General features: G+C 40.6%; 1 pseudogene; it reads left to right on the forward strand.

Moving 5' to 3' along the window:
• Positions 1 to 4,353: 4,353 nt before the first annotated feature.
• On the forward strand, positions 4,354 to 4,520 carry LOC129627445 (uncharacterized; annotated as a pseudogene).
• The last annotated feature ends 8,149 nt before the right edge of the window (positions 4,521 to 12,669 follow it).

Raw genomic sequence — 12,669 nt, forward strand, 5'->3', positions numbered from 1 at the left:
TGACAATCTAGAAGGGTGGGATGGGGAGGAAGATGGGAGGGAGGTTTGGAAGGGAGCGGACATGGGTGTACCTATAACTGCTTCTTGTTGATGTATGACAGCAAACTACAAAATTCTGTAAAACAATTATCCTTCAATTAAAGAAAAAATGTTTAATTTAAAAATACCTTTTGTGTTGTGATTGATAGACCTTGTTAAGAGGATGAAAAGACAAGTTACCAACTAAGAGAAAATGTTTGCCAACCACGTACACAACAAAAAGTTAGTATCTAGAATATACAAAGAAACCTTAAAATTCAACAGTAAAAGACCAAACAGTTTACATAGAAAATGGACAAAAGGTATGACCTTGCAATGAACAAACTATTCAGACTACAAATAGGCACAAAAAATGCTCAACATCCCACCCAGTCACTAGGGAAACCAGAAAAAATACATATCTGGTTTGCAAGCAGAAAAGCAGTCATCAATAAGAAGGAATTATTCCTAAGTCTTATGGGAGCTGCTCATATGATTGAATACTCACAGTTGTTATTTATTTAAATGTCTACTTAAATGAGAGACCTTTAAACACAAATCATAATTGAATCATTGACAAAATTTTCTACAGACTCTCACACAGTAAAATTTAAAATAATTTGCCCTATTTATTTCAGAAACAACAAACATGCTCCTTAAGATGAATGAATGTCCATCCATTCAACAAATGATAGGATCCTTTTGAATAAATCACATTCAAGTCAAATTCTAAGGATTTCCAAATATTTAGATCTTTTACACTTGAATTTTTTTGTGAATAGCCAATAGCTACATAAACAGTTATAACATCTGTTCATGACTCCTGAATTAATATAGAAAATAAACCCACAGGGGCCATTTAACAAGGACTCCATGATCAATAACAATATCTAAGTGATGACTTTCCCAAAGAACTTTCTGAGATGACCTGAGAGATCCCTTGTCTTTGTTGCTCCATCACCCCACAATCCCTGCCACTCCTTGCTCTTGCACACCCTCTGGAAATACAAGAAAATGACAAGATAAATAATATTTAGCAAAGTGTACTTGTTTCAGGTTTCACCTTGTGTGCAAGTAATAAACTTTTTAAAAATCTCCAATTCTGATGGCAGACAGAGTCTCAAGTCCCAACTCCATGAAAGCCCCTGGGAATGCCTGCAAGATATTAGGAATCGGGTCCCAGAAGAGCTGACATGGTCCCTGCTCCACGGATGAAGGAATTCAGGCCTGGGGAGGCTGGGGAACAACCCTCACAGCTAATCCACAGCAGAGACAGTGTGAGAATCTAGGTCACTCAACTCCCAGCCTGCTGCTCTTTCCGGAACATTACACTCGCTCTTAGAATTACCAGGAATCACTTCCAATGAACAAAAATATTTATACATGAAAAAGTGGATTAATGACACAATGAAAGTAGGTGGTAAGTAGTCATCTAGTCAAAGCAATTAGGAAATGCAATTTCAACTTTTTAACGGTAACTAAAATTCGCAATAAGCCAAGTCAGGATGAAACTCTCATTAGTCAATGTGGTCTCATATACAAAATATATTTTTTTTAATTTCCTGGACTCCACATCCTACCAAAAATAGAAAAAAAATAAAAACAACACTAAAATGACCAACTTGCTAGATCATTGAAGAAATTTTGATGTAATGGTGAGAAAATCCAAAAGATCTAAACATGGAAAGCAGGAAGTATGGGCTGGAGGAATTCAACTGGAATGGTGTGCTGACAATTCTGGGTCTTTTCCCCTCATGATGGTGGCCAGGAGCTCCACCCTCAGTGCTCTTTTATTAAAACTCACTCTTTTGGTGGATTTTACAAAATACCATGATGCCTCTCCCAGAAGAGTATTTTTATTATTCACAATGTTGATGACTATAGGCTTGTTCACAAAAGTGCCCACACTAGGATTCACACCTCTCTTTGAAGCTCTTTTAATTTTGATTTTATCTTGTGCTCAGCTAGTCTAGGGAATGAAATTCATCTTTGGGTAATTGTGATCTTGGCTTAAAAGGACATTAAAAGAACTAAAGAAAGTAGATAGAACATCTGTTAGGATGACACAAAAAGGGTACATCTTAAAATATTTAGTCTATGCACCAGCCAAATAAAAGAATCCTCTTTTATAAATGTAGTGAATGATTAATGGGCCATTTCAAGGCCAATTAAAAATCTCGATACACAGATCTACAAGCAATACAAGTGCATGGCTGCAAGAGATAAAAGATAAGCAGATGGCAATTTCAGTGCCAACTGACTGGCAGAAAGAAACCATTAGCATATTGTAGCTTGAAAAATGAACAGGACCAGAAAGGCGATCAGAGTTCAGTTAGACATCAGCTGATGCAGATGAGCAAACAGAAAAAAAAAAAAAAAAAAAAAACACAGAAACTAATGCAAGAAAGTAAGAAGGGAAAGGACTAGCTGGGTATGAAAAGAAGGAGCCAGTCACAGGACAGATATCTAAATGGGCACCTTGCTTCCCAAAAGCACCCATTAAATACAAAATAATGCAAGTGAAACAAAAGCCAGCACCATTCCTCCAAAAGGATTTTTCAGTCTCGACACATTGGAAGTCTGAAAATAATGTCTGGGTCTTTTGAAAGTAATTTCCCCCAGGAGTTATCAGGAAAAAAATTCATTTCTGTACCTTCTTTTCAGAGCACAGAAAAGGTTTTCATGACATTAACATTTCTAGGAGAAAAACAATTCTTTACTCAAATATGTCAATGGAAACAAGAAATTATTGATCTATTGCTACTTACGGTGTGAGTTAATCACTCAGTCATGTCTAGCTCTTTGCGACCCCATGGACTGTAGTCCACCAGGCTCCTGTCCATGGAAATCTCCAGGCAAGAATACCAGAGTGGGTAGCCATTCCGTTCTCCAGAGAATCTTCCTGACCCAGGGATTGAACCCAGGTCTCCTGCACTGCAGGCAGATTCTTTACCGCTGAGCCACCAGACAACTGATGCTTTGAGAAACAGTTCAGTGCAGAAAACACTGACTGGTGAGTTGATTCAGGCTGGCTGTAGTACTGCACCTGGGATGTGGGCATGAAGCTGGGTTACAGGAGCTACTTTGTGGCCAAGAAGCAACTACTATGAGGAGGAAAAAGAGGCCAACATGAAAGGGACTGAATAAGGAAAAGATATCACTGCACCTTGAGTAATGCAGCAACTTTAAGCAGACTTACCCAGTACTATGAGGGGCATATGAATAAACCATACACATGGACACACAGGTAAACACACACATGCACACACACACCATGCATTAAGCCATTTAAGCAAGTTCTCAGTTACTCTCAGCCAAACATATTGCAAACTGATTCACCAAGTATTCTCGAAAATACATAAGTTTCAATTTCCATATAAGGTGTAGATTGATTCATGAATGGAGTTTCACCTTTTCTGGGAATTTCAAGCAGAAATTAAAGACTTATTATGGTGTTAAAGGGCTTTCCAGGTGGCATTAGTTGTACAGGACCCACCTGCCAACATAGGGGACATAAGAGATGTGGGTTCAAGCCCTGGATCGGGAAACAGTTCCTGGAGGAGGGCATGAAAACCCACTCCAGTATTCTTGCCTGGAGAATCCCACAGACAGAGGAGCCTGGTAGGCTATAGTCCATGGAATTGCAAAAAGTTGGACACAATTGAACACAGCACACACACTCGCAGACAGAGTGTTAAAATGCCTAATTTGGGGGTCTAAATTTTGGGGAGTCCTTAATTCCTGAGATGAATATACACTGAAGAGTAGAGATATATTGACTTAACCTATTTCAAGCAATAAAAACTTAATGGATTTTGACAATATTAATGCCTTATGCATGTCAGGAAAATGATGGATACTGGACGGAGATGAAGATCACAAAGACCTTCCCTCACATGCTCCCGCTGCAGCCAAAGGGACACAGGACAGGACACGGAGCCTGTAAGGCTACAGTACTGCTTGGCCATCAGTACGTTAGGCTTCAGTGTAAGCTGCTGCAGAGAAATAAAGGGCCAGCAGAAGGGAAGGGAGAGCACAGAGAAAGCTACTAATAACCCAGGTAGAAAGGCTTGGACGTGAGTGCCTGACACCAGAGGCAGAAAGGAAGACGATCTGATATGTGTCAGAATTAAACTTCTAAGGACTTGATGAAGAAAAGGTAGCTGAGAGGATGACTGCCTTTAAAAAAAGTTATTGATCCTTCTTCATTAAACCAAATATGCTTACTGGCATATTTTCAAGGAAAAAATAAAAAGCCACTAAGTAAATTCTACTTACACAAACCTGAGTGTTTTTACATAAGACACTTTATCTTTAAAATTATCTCTCCCCCTCATTGCTTCTTAGCCTTTTGGCCAAGATCAAATGCAATATCTGTTCTTAATCAGTTTAAAATTAAAATAAATAAATAAATAAAAATAAAATTATCTCTCCTTCCCTGGTGGCTCAGACAGTAAAGAATCTGCCTGGAAGGCAGGAGACCCAGGTTTGATCCCTGGGTTGGGAAGATTCCCCTGGAGAAAGGAATGGCAACCCACTCTAGTATTCTTGCCTGGAGAATTCCATGGACAGAGGAGCCTGGCGGGCTACCGTCCATGGGGTTGCAAAGAGTCAGATTCCCTTTGCTTAGGTTGACACAGTTTTCTTCATGTACTCTTTCTCCCCTCCTAGCATGGAAATGTTATTCTCTTTTTATTTTTTAGTATCTTACCATAATTTTTAGGAAGCCATCCTGAGTTACCAAAATCCAGAGTTAGTATCACTCTCCACCACAGAAAAGAGGCGTGGCAATGATTTAGTGATGTCCTGGATGGCATCACCGACTTGATGGATGTGAATCTGAGTGAACTCCGGGGGTTGGTGATGGACAAGGAGGCCTGGCGTGCTGCAATTCATGGGGTCGCAAAGCGTTGGACACGACTGAGCGACTGAACTGAACTGAACTGAACTCTGTCCTGACAGTCTTTCCTTTGGTGGTCTAACTGTTCACGTCTCGCTGGCTTAAACTTGATCAGTGCTTAATCTCTGTTCATTCATATTTATCAACATGTTTAAAAATGCTCTGCTTCCACTTCCACCTTTGCTTCCTGCATATCATATCTTCTTATGGATTCAGTTTCCTACTTTCTGAGACACTATTCCTAGTACTTGTAGCACATACCCCTAAGCTTCTAATGAACTGACAGTGTAGCTTATGAATGAATTAGGTAGCTTCTAATGAATTGACAGTTTTTTTTTTTCCACCTGCTTATGTTAAACAGATATTTACTCAAAGTAATTGCTATAGCTTCCCTGGTGGCTTGGTGGTAAAGAATCTGTCTACCAATGCAGAAGACATGTGTTCGATCCCTAAGTCAGGAAGATCCCCTGGAGAAGGAAATGGCAACCCACTCCAGTATTCTTGCCTGGGAAATTCCATGGACAGAGAAGCCTGGTGGGCTCTATACAGCCTGTGAGGTCACAGAAGAGTTGGACATGACTTAGTGACTGAACAATAACAGTTTTCTACACTATATTTGACCTTTCATGAACTTTCAGTATATGTTTTATCTTTCTATGAAAAAAATGCTCAATAATAACAGTAAGTTGATATCCGGATATTAGACATTTCTTGATACAAATCCTTCCCTTCCACCTGTAACTTTTCTATATGACATGGTTAGTATTTTAACGCATATTTCCACTTCTACTTCACTTTTCCCTCATTTTTATTTCTTCCTAAATGTCTTATAGTGAAGTAGTGAAGTTGCTAAGTCGTGTCCAACTCTTTGTGACCCCATGGACTGTAGCCTACCAGGCTCCTCTGCCCATGGGATTTTCCAGGCAATAGTCCTGGAATGGATTGCCATTTCCTTCTCCAGGGGATCTTCCCAACCCAGGGATCGAACCTGGGTCTCCCGCATTGTAGACAGACGCTTTACCATCTGAGCCACCAGGGAAGTCCTTAAATGTCTTTGTTTCCTTTTTAATGATTTTAGTTTCTTTACTCATTGTATTTAAAACCTTTACATCCTACTCTCCATCAGGCAACATGATTCTTGACTTGTCCCTTTCTGAACACTAGTCAGTGCCCTTGTAACCTTGAGCACATAACGACTGAATTTAAACTATAAGAAGCCAGAGCAAGCAATTTTAGGACGTTATAGCAGCAGTTTTTGTTTTCCAAGCATTCCTGAACAGTCTCCAGATGGAAATAAATTGGAGTCTTCTATCAATTGACGTCTTTTTCCTGGGCTAGATGCCAGATTTAATAGTATTCATAATCACCTTCTTGCCAAATTGTTTTTAACCTACATTTGTTTTTTGTAAGAATTAAAAACACATTCTACAAACAAGTCTGAGTTTCTGACTACAATTATAAATTAAAATTATATACAAAAAATACAAACTATTTTTATATCTTAGAATATTACATGAAGAAAAGCATAAAAATTCATAGTTGATTATATGCTGACTTGTCAGTAAATGGAGCATTAGAAAACAAATTTCCATCAAAAGCTACCAAACAAGTAAGCTTCCAAAGATCCCAAATGTCACACTCATACCTACACATGTGCACATACACACATACACACACAAGTACGTATGTATGCATTTATATTCGTTGATTCATATTTTAAACTACATATGAAGTGATGTGTTAGCCAGTCAGTCATGTCCAACTCTTTGCAACCCCATGGACTGTAGCCTGCTAACCTCCTCTGTCTATGGAATTCTCCAGGCAAGAATATTACATATAAGAATATATAAAAATGTAGATAGATAATTTCTAATTTATATTAAAAGCTTGAAATGAGAATCAAATAATATCCTAAGAAGTAACACTCAGCTCTTTAAGAAAAATCTGATAGCTTAAATAAAGCTGTTGTAAACACATGCTTGCTTAACCCAAAATTTGCATTATCTAAAATATACAAAGTGAGATTAAAACAAATTTTCATACTTTAATGATATTTGTGGTCCTATCTTACATGAAAGAAAACGTGGATTTCTTGGATGTTTCTCCTAGCAATGAATATTTATGATATTTGACCTAAAGTTGGGAAATATAATTATTAGCACTAAGTGATACTAAGTTATAAATGGAGCCTTTAATATTGGTCACAATGTCCTGTGATCTTGTTGAAACATAATTTTCCTCAAGATTTTTTTCCTTTGAAACTTGGGAGTTGGATTAAATGATCCTCAAACATTCTCTCAGTTTTAACAGTTTATCATGATAAAAAGAAAAAATTCCTTAAATAAAAAATGCAGATGATGAAAAGGAAATTGACCATATTTTTCACTAAACCACTAAAAAATCATTTCTGACATGATGCTCTTCCAAATGCAACTTTATATAACACACTTCATAGAATGAGGACAAAAAAAGGCATTTTACAGGCACAAAGAACATTACACACTGCCGTTGAATTCGTCCACTGTAAGCAACAGGCGCGGCCGTCAGTGAAGTCCTCCGGGGTGTTCACACGTGGCCACTTGGAGCACAGTCTCAGTGAGCTCCCCCAGCCACAGGAAGTCAAGGCCATACTACAGCCCTGAACCCAGATGCTTGGGCTGGCACGCAAGGCTTTCAACTGTTAAAAGTGACTATCAATGTTTATTTTAAATCTCCTGAGTTAAGGTATTTGATTTCTTCTAGTTTCCCTTCTCTGTCCATTTTGACTCCAGTTTTAGTTACCAATCAACAGATAAAGCAGAGGCTCACACGGTGACATATTCTCAACAGAGTAGATACACTTCTATATTTTTAAGTTCTTTTCTATAATTTTTGGTTTATTTATATTCTTCTGGCTGTGCTGGCTCTTCATTATTTCAAGGGCTTTTTCTCTAGTGGCAGTGAGTGGGGCTACTCTCTAGTTGCAGTGCACGGGCTTCTCTTTATGCTGGCTTCTCTTGTTGCAGGGTGTGAGTTCTCAGGTGTGCAGCCTCCAGTAGCTGCAGCCCTCGGGCTCCAGAGTACAAGCTCAGTGGTCATGGCGCCCGGGCTTAGCTGCTCCAAGACATATGGGATCTTCCCAGACCAGGGATCGAACCTGTGTCTCCTGCATTGGCAGGCAGATTCTTTACCACTGAGCCACCACAGAAGTCCTACATTTCTGTATTAATGTGATTTTTGTAAAACACTATATTCATTGATTATAGATAAATAACTAAGATGAAACGAACACACATTTGCTTTTTGAAGGTGCTCCTGCATCCTTATCACACCAGCTGTACTGAACAGAAGGCACCTGCCTTCTGACAGTGTCCAATCAACAGTCACTGCGCGGAAAGACTAACTCACTGGGCCTCTTTACTGCCCAGTGGGCAATTTCAAAAATGCTGCAGTCCATGGGGTTTCAAAAAATCAGACACAACTTAGCAGCTGAACAACAACAACTACCTTCACATCCATGTACTCATGGTCCTCGATCTGGGCACAGGACATCTTAAGGGCAAGGGAGCAGAGTGGCCTTGGGTGGGAGACACCCCCTATGCTCACTTATTCCACATGGTGCCCAGCAGCTAACATTGGGAGCAGGATGGTGAACGTTACCTGATAATTTGTGGGTTTTTTTAGTGTGCAGGGAAAAAGCACAAACAAGAGGACGCCAACAATGCTAAACGTACACTCAGATGGGGTGAAGGACAGATCAGAGCAGAGGAGTGAGAGTCACCTGGCAGAGCTGTGAGACGAGGGGCCTGGATGGGGCTTTCATTCAGTCTGTTTAATGAAGGAAGAAAGGAACTGAACTGACATCCGCATGAGAGACGAGGAAAGCTTCGAGGCTTGGCCAGAGGGTCAGGCTGTCTTTGGAACCTCTCTCATCTCTTCTTTAATAAAAAGTTAAAGAAAAAGGAAGTCTTGGGAATCTTTAGATTTATCAGCAAGGAAATTGCTGAGAACCGAGGAAAATGTCTGTCTTCACCATTCCCTTTGAAAGTCACTTCTAAGAGACACATGAAAGTGCTGTGGACGATCTGGGTCCTGCATGAGTCTGGAGCTCACAACAAAAGCTTTCTCCCTAACACACTGGACTCGCAGTAACCTCTCTTGGCGAAAGCAGACGAAGGCACACCATAGACCGGGATTTATTTATTTTGGAGAAAATCATAGGTTTTTGTACTTATGCATTTGCTTTCACTTACAAGCTCTTTAATGAGTCCACATGAAAAGAGCTCCCAGCAGGATGTTAGACAATTTGTTATTATGCAAAAATATGAAAAATGAAAAATAACTTTTAGCTACCACTGAGTAATGATGAGTTTAAGGGGTAATTTTTTTTCGCCTAATTATAAACGTCAATACATTTAAAAGTATTGTCCTATACTTCTCAATATTGTACATTTATCATCTTTGATAATTAAAAAAAATTCAATAACAACAACAACAAAAGTATTTTGGGGAGAAAGGGTGAAAACAAAGCAAATGCCAACTATGCAAGGCTTTGTTTTAAAGAGTTACATGTACTCATCTCTCACTATTTGATATTTTCTCCTTGCTCCTTTGAGTTTTTTGTTTTGTTTAGAGATCACAAATGCTGAAGAAAAATTCACAGAAATAAGGTTTTAAACAGATAGGAAATCAAGATGGATGGTGTATTCATCAAAAAGAACAGCACAATAAAACATTCATGATGCAGCAGCCTGCAGAGGAGTCCTGGTTACGGGGATGTGGTGGATGGCAGCCCTCTGCACTTCAGCTTTCAGCCAGCTGAGGTTTTACTAACCTAGAGTCCCAGCTGGTGCTGCTGCGGCCGCTGGTCCTCCAGGCCAGTCCCCTCCCCGGGCCTGGTTATGCTATCCAGGGTGCCTCCAGGCTTCCTCTCCCTGGTCAGCTTCCACCAGGAGGTGACGGAAGAAGTCGAAGGCAGTGCAGACCCAGAACACAGGCTTTCCTCCTCTCTGCTCCCCGGACATCCCTGCACCGTCTGGCCATCCCACTTCCCGTGCTGTGACCAGAGAAACTATGGCTCCACTGGGATCAGCTAGGGACTGTCGGGTCTCCAGCACCAGTGAACGCATCTTCCACAGAAAACACGGGGATAAAGGAGGACAAGACAGCAGTCTCCACAGCACAGAGGAAAGACAGCCCCATGCCACTCACATCTGGAGCCTGGAGGATGGGAGCAGAGACCCTCAGACATGTCTAGGAGATGCCAAGTCAGCCACACCAGCCTCTCACTGAGTCCTCCTTCACAACAAGTGTTCCCACCTCAAAATGAAGTGAGGTCATCTGACCACGCTCTCTCATCAGTGTTCTGCCTGTAGCTTCATTCTGACTATTTTACGTGTTAGAGGTGAAGGTGAAGATGCAGGGCAGCCACCAGAGCCATTCTTTTTATGGGTTTAGAGACACGATGCACAACTGAATAGATAAACATTTTCCCCTGACTCTTTCTATTTTGATTCCTTATACTCATCTTCCCCCCCCCACCCCATTCACCAAGTGAAAGTGAAGTCGCTCAGTCGTGTCCGACTCTTTGCGAGACCATGAACTGTAACCTACCAGGATCCTCCATCCATGGGGTTTTCCAGACAAGAGTACTGGAGTGGGTTGCCATTTCGTTTTCCAGGGGATCTTCCCGACCCAGGGATCGAACCTGGGTCTCCCACATTGTAGGCAGACACTTTACCGTCTGAGCCACCAGGGAAGTCCCATTCACCAAACTCATAAGCAATGACCAGAGAAGAACTCATGGGCAGTTAGGTTAGGGAAGGTGTGCATGAAATTCCTTCCCCACCACAAACCCTAACCCTATCTCAGGGAATACTGGAACAGAATCTCAACGGCGGATGGAGAAATAGCTCATAACACATTGTGGCTCAATCTTGGGGAAAGCCACTTCATTTGGACAATTTATGCATGTTTCATTTTTGCCAGGCTACAAGCTCACTTCATTATTTTACAACTAGTGTAGTTCAATGTGATAACGACAGAACAATAACTGTTGTTCATTCTCTCACCATATATAAAGGCTGGAAATTGCATCAATAATCAGAGAGTGGAAGATGGTATCTATTTCTGAGACAGTGGGTGGTGGTGGTTTAGTCACTAAGTGGTGTCTGACTCTTGCAATCCAATGGACCATAGCCTGCCAGGATTCTCTGTCCACAGGATTCTCCAGGCAAGAATACTGGAGTGGGTTGTCATTTCCTTCTCCAGTGGATCTTCCTGACCCAGGAATCAAACCCAGGTCTCCTGACAGTAGACCAGAAATAACTGTTTATCCAGCAAAACAAATCAAGGAAAAAAAAAAAACTAGCATTTCCATTGTTACTGATTTTGAATCAAGGTATATAAATATTGAAAAATCACTGTCAAAGATTTTTCTTAATTTTATGTAAATGGTGACAAAATGTTCCAAATTCATGTTATTTCAGCATTAGTCTTTGTCATACACGTTATTATGTTCCCCAAATCAGAGATTACCTCTACTTGTTAATTCTGTAACTGCTTGTCTCCAACAGATTAACGATCACTCTTTAAGTCTCAGTTTCTTTTTCTATAAAATTGGGACACGGTATGATAATAATAATTATTATTTACCCCCTGTACTACTATCTCAGCGATAGCACTAAAACAGAAATATTGTTTTGGGAGTTTGTTTAGCAGGGATGCAAAAACGTATGTTTGTGTTCTGTTTTTTCGTTCTTTTGTCCAACTTCCTGAAGTTACTCTTCAGAACATTTCTGCAGTGTTTCTGGTGATTTCTGCTTGCAGAAGTTTTCCTTTGATCGCTTTACTCCCAACACAGACCTAAAGGGCACTTCTTTCTGTATTGGGAGGGTTGTATAATTATTTGCTGCTGATGTCATCTGTCAAAGATACTTGGTCAAAAAAATAATATTTTGGCAACATTCTCTGCCTGGAAATTAATATAAGGACCAACCTGTCTCGTGGGGCAGAAACATACATGTTGTTAAGAAAGGAAAACTGTGAATGAGTTTTCTTAGGAAAAAGTTCTGAGAAGGAGAGAAAAATGAATCTTCGGCCTGAATTTTAGGTGAATGTTCCAGAAAGCACCCATTGGAGTAGAGCACCCATTAAAGAGACTTCTGAGAAGGAGAGAAAACTTCATACTCAGCTAAGACTCCCCAAGAAAGCCTCTCAAAGATGCCTCGGCCTTGGTAAGGTGAATGCATGGTAATGAAGTCGTCTCCTGGGCTGGCCGGCTCTGGGTCCGTCCACGCCACTCCATAAACCCCTAGCAGGACGTAGTTAGGAGTCTGTTCTCTCCAAACCAATAAAATCAATGTGTTTGCAGGCACGACCAGTGTTTCTTCTGGATACAGAATACCAAGGTCGTCTTCTTCTTGATGTTTTACTTTTTAAACTTTTTTACAGACAGAATCACTAAAGATTCCAAAAGACGCATACAGCAATAGAGATGCAGATGTAGAGAATGGATGTGTGGACATGCACGGGGGTGGGAAGGGGAGGGTGGGATGAATTGGGAGAGTGGCATTGACATAAATACATTTCCATGCATAAAAAAGCTGCTGCATAGCACAGGGAGCTCATCTAGGTGCTCTGTGATGACCTGGAGTGGTGGGATTGAGGGGGGAGGGTGGCAGGGAGGCTCAAGAGGGTGGGAATATAAGTATACATAAGGCTGATTCACATTGCTGTATAGCAAGAACTAACACAACATTCTAAAGCAACCA

Source organism: Bubalus kerabau, chromosome 14 (assembly GCF_029407905.1).
Source record: "Bubalus kerabau isolate K-KA32 ecotype Philippines breed swamp buffalo chromosome 14, PCC_UOA_SB_1v2, whole genome shotgun sequence".
In the NCBI taxonomy this organism is placed as follows: Eukaryota; Metazoa; Chordata; class Mammalia; order Artiodactyla; family Bovidae; genus Bubalus; species Bubalus kerabau.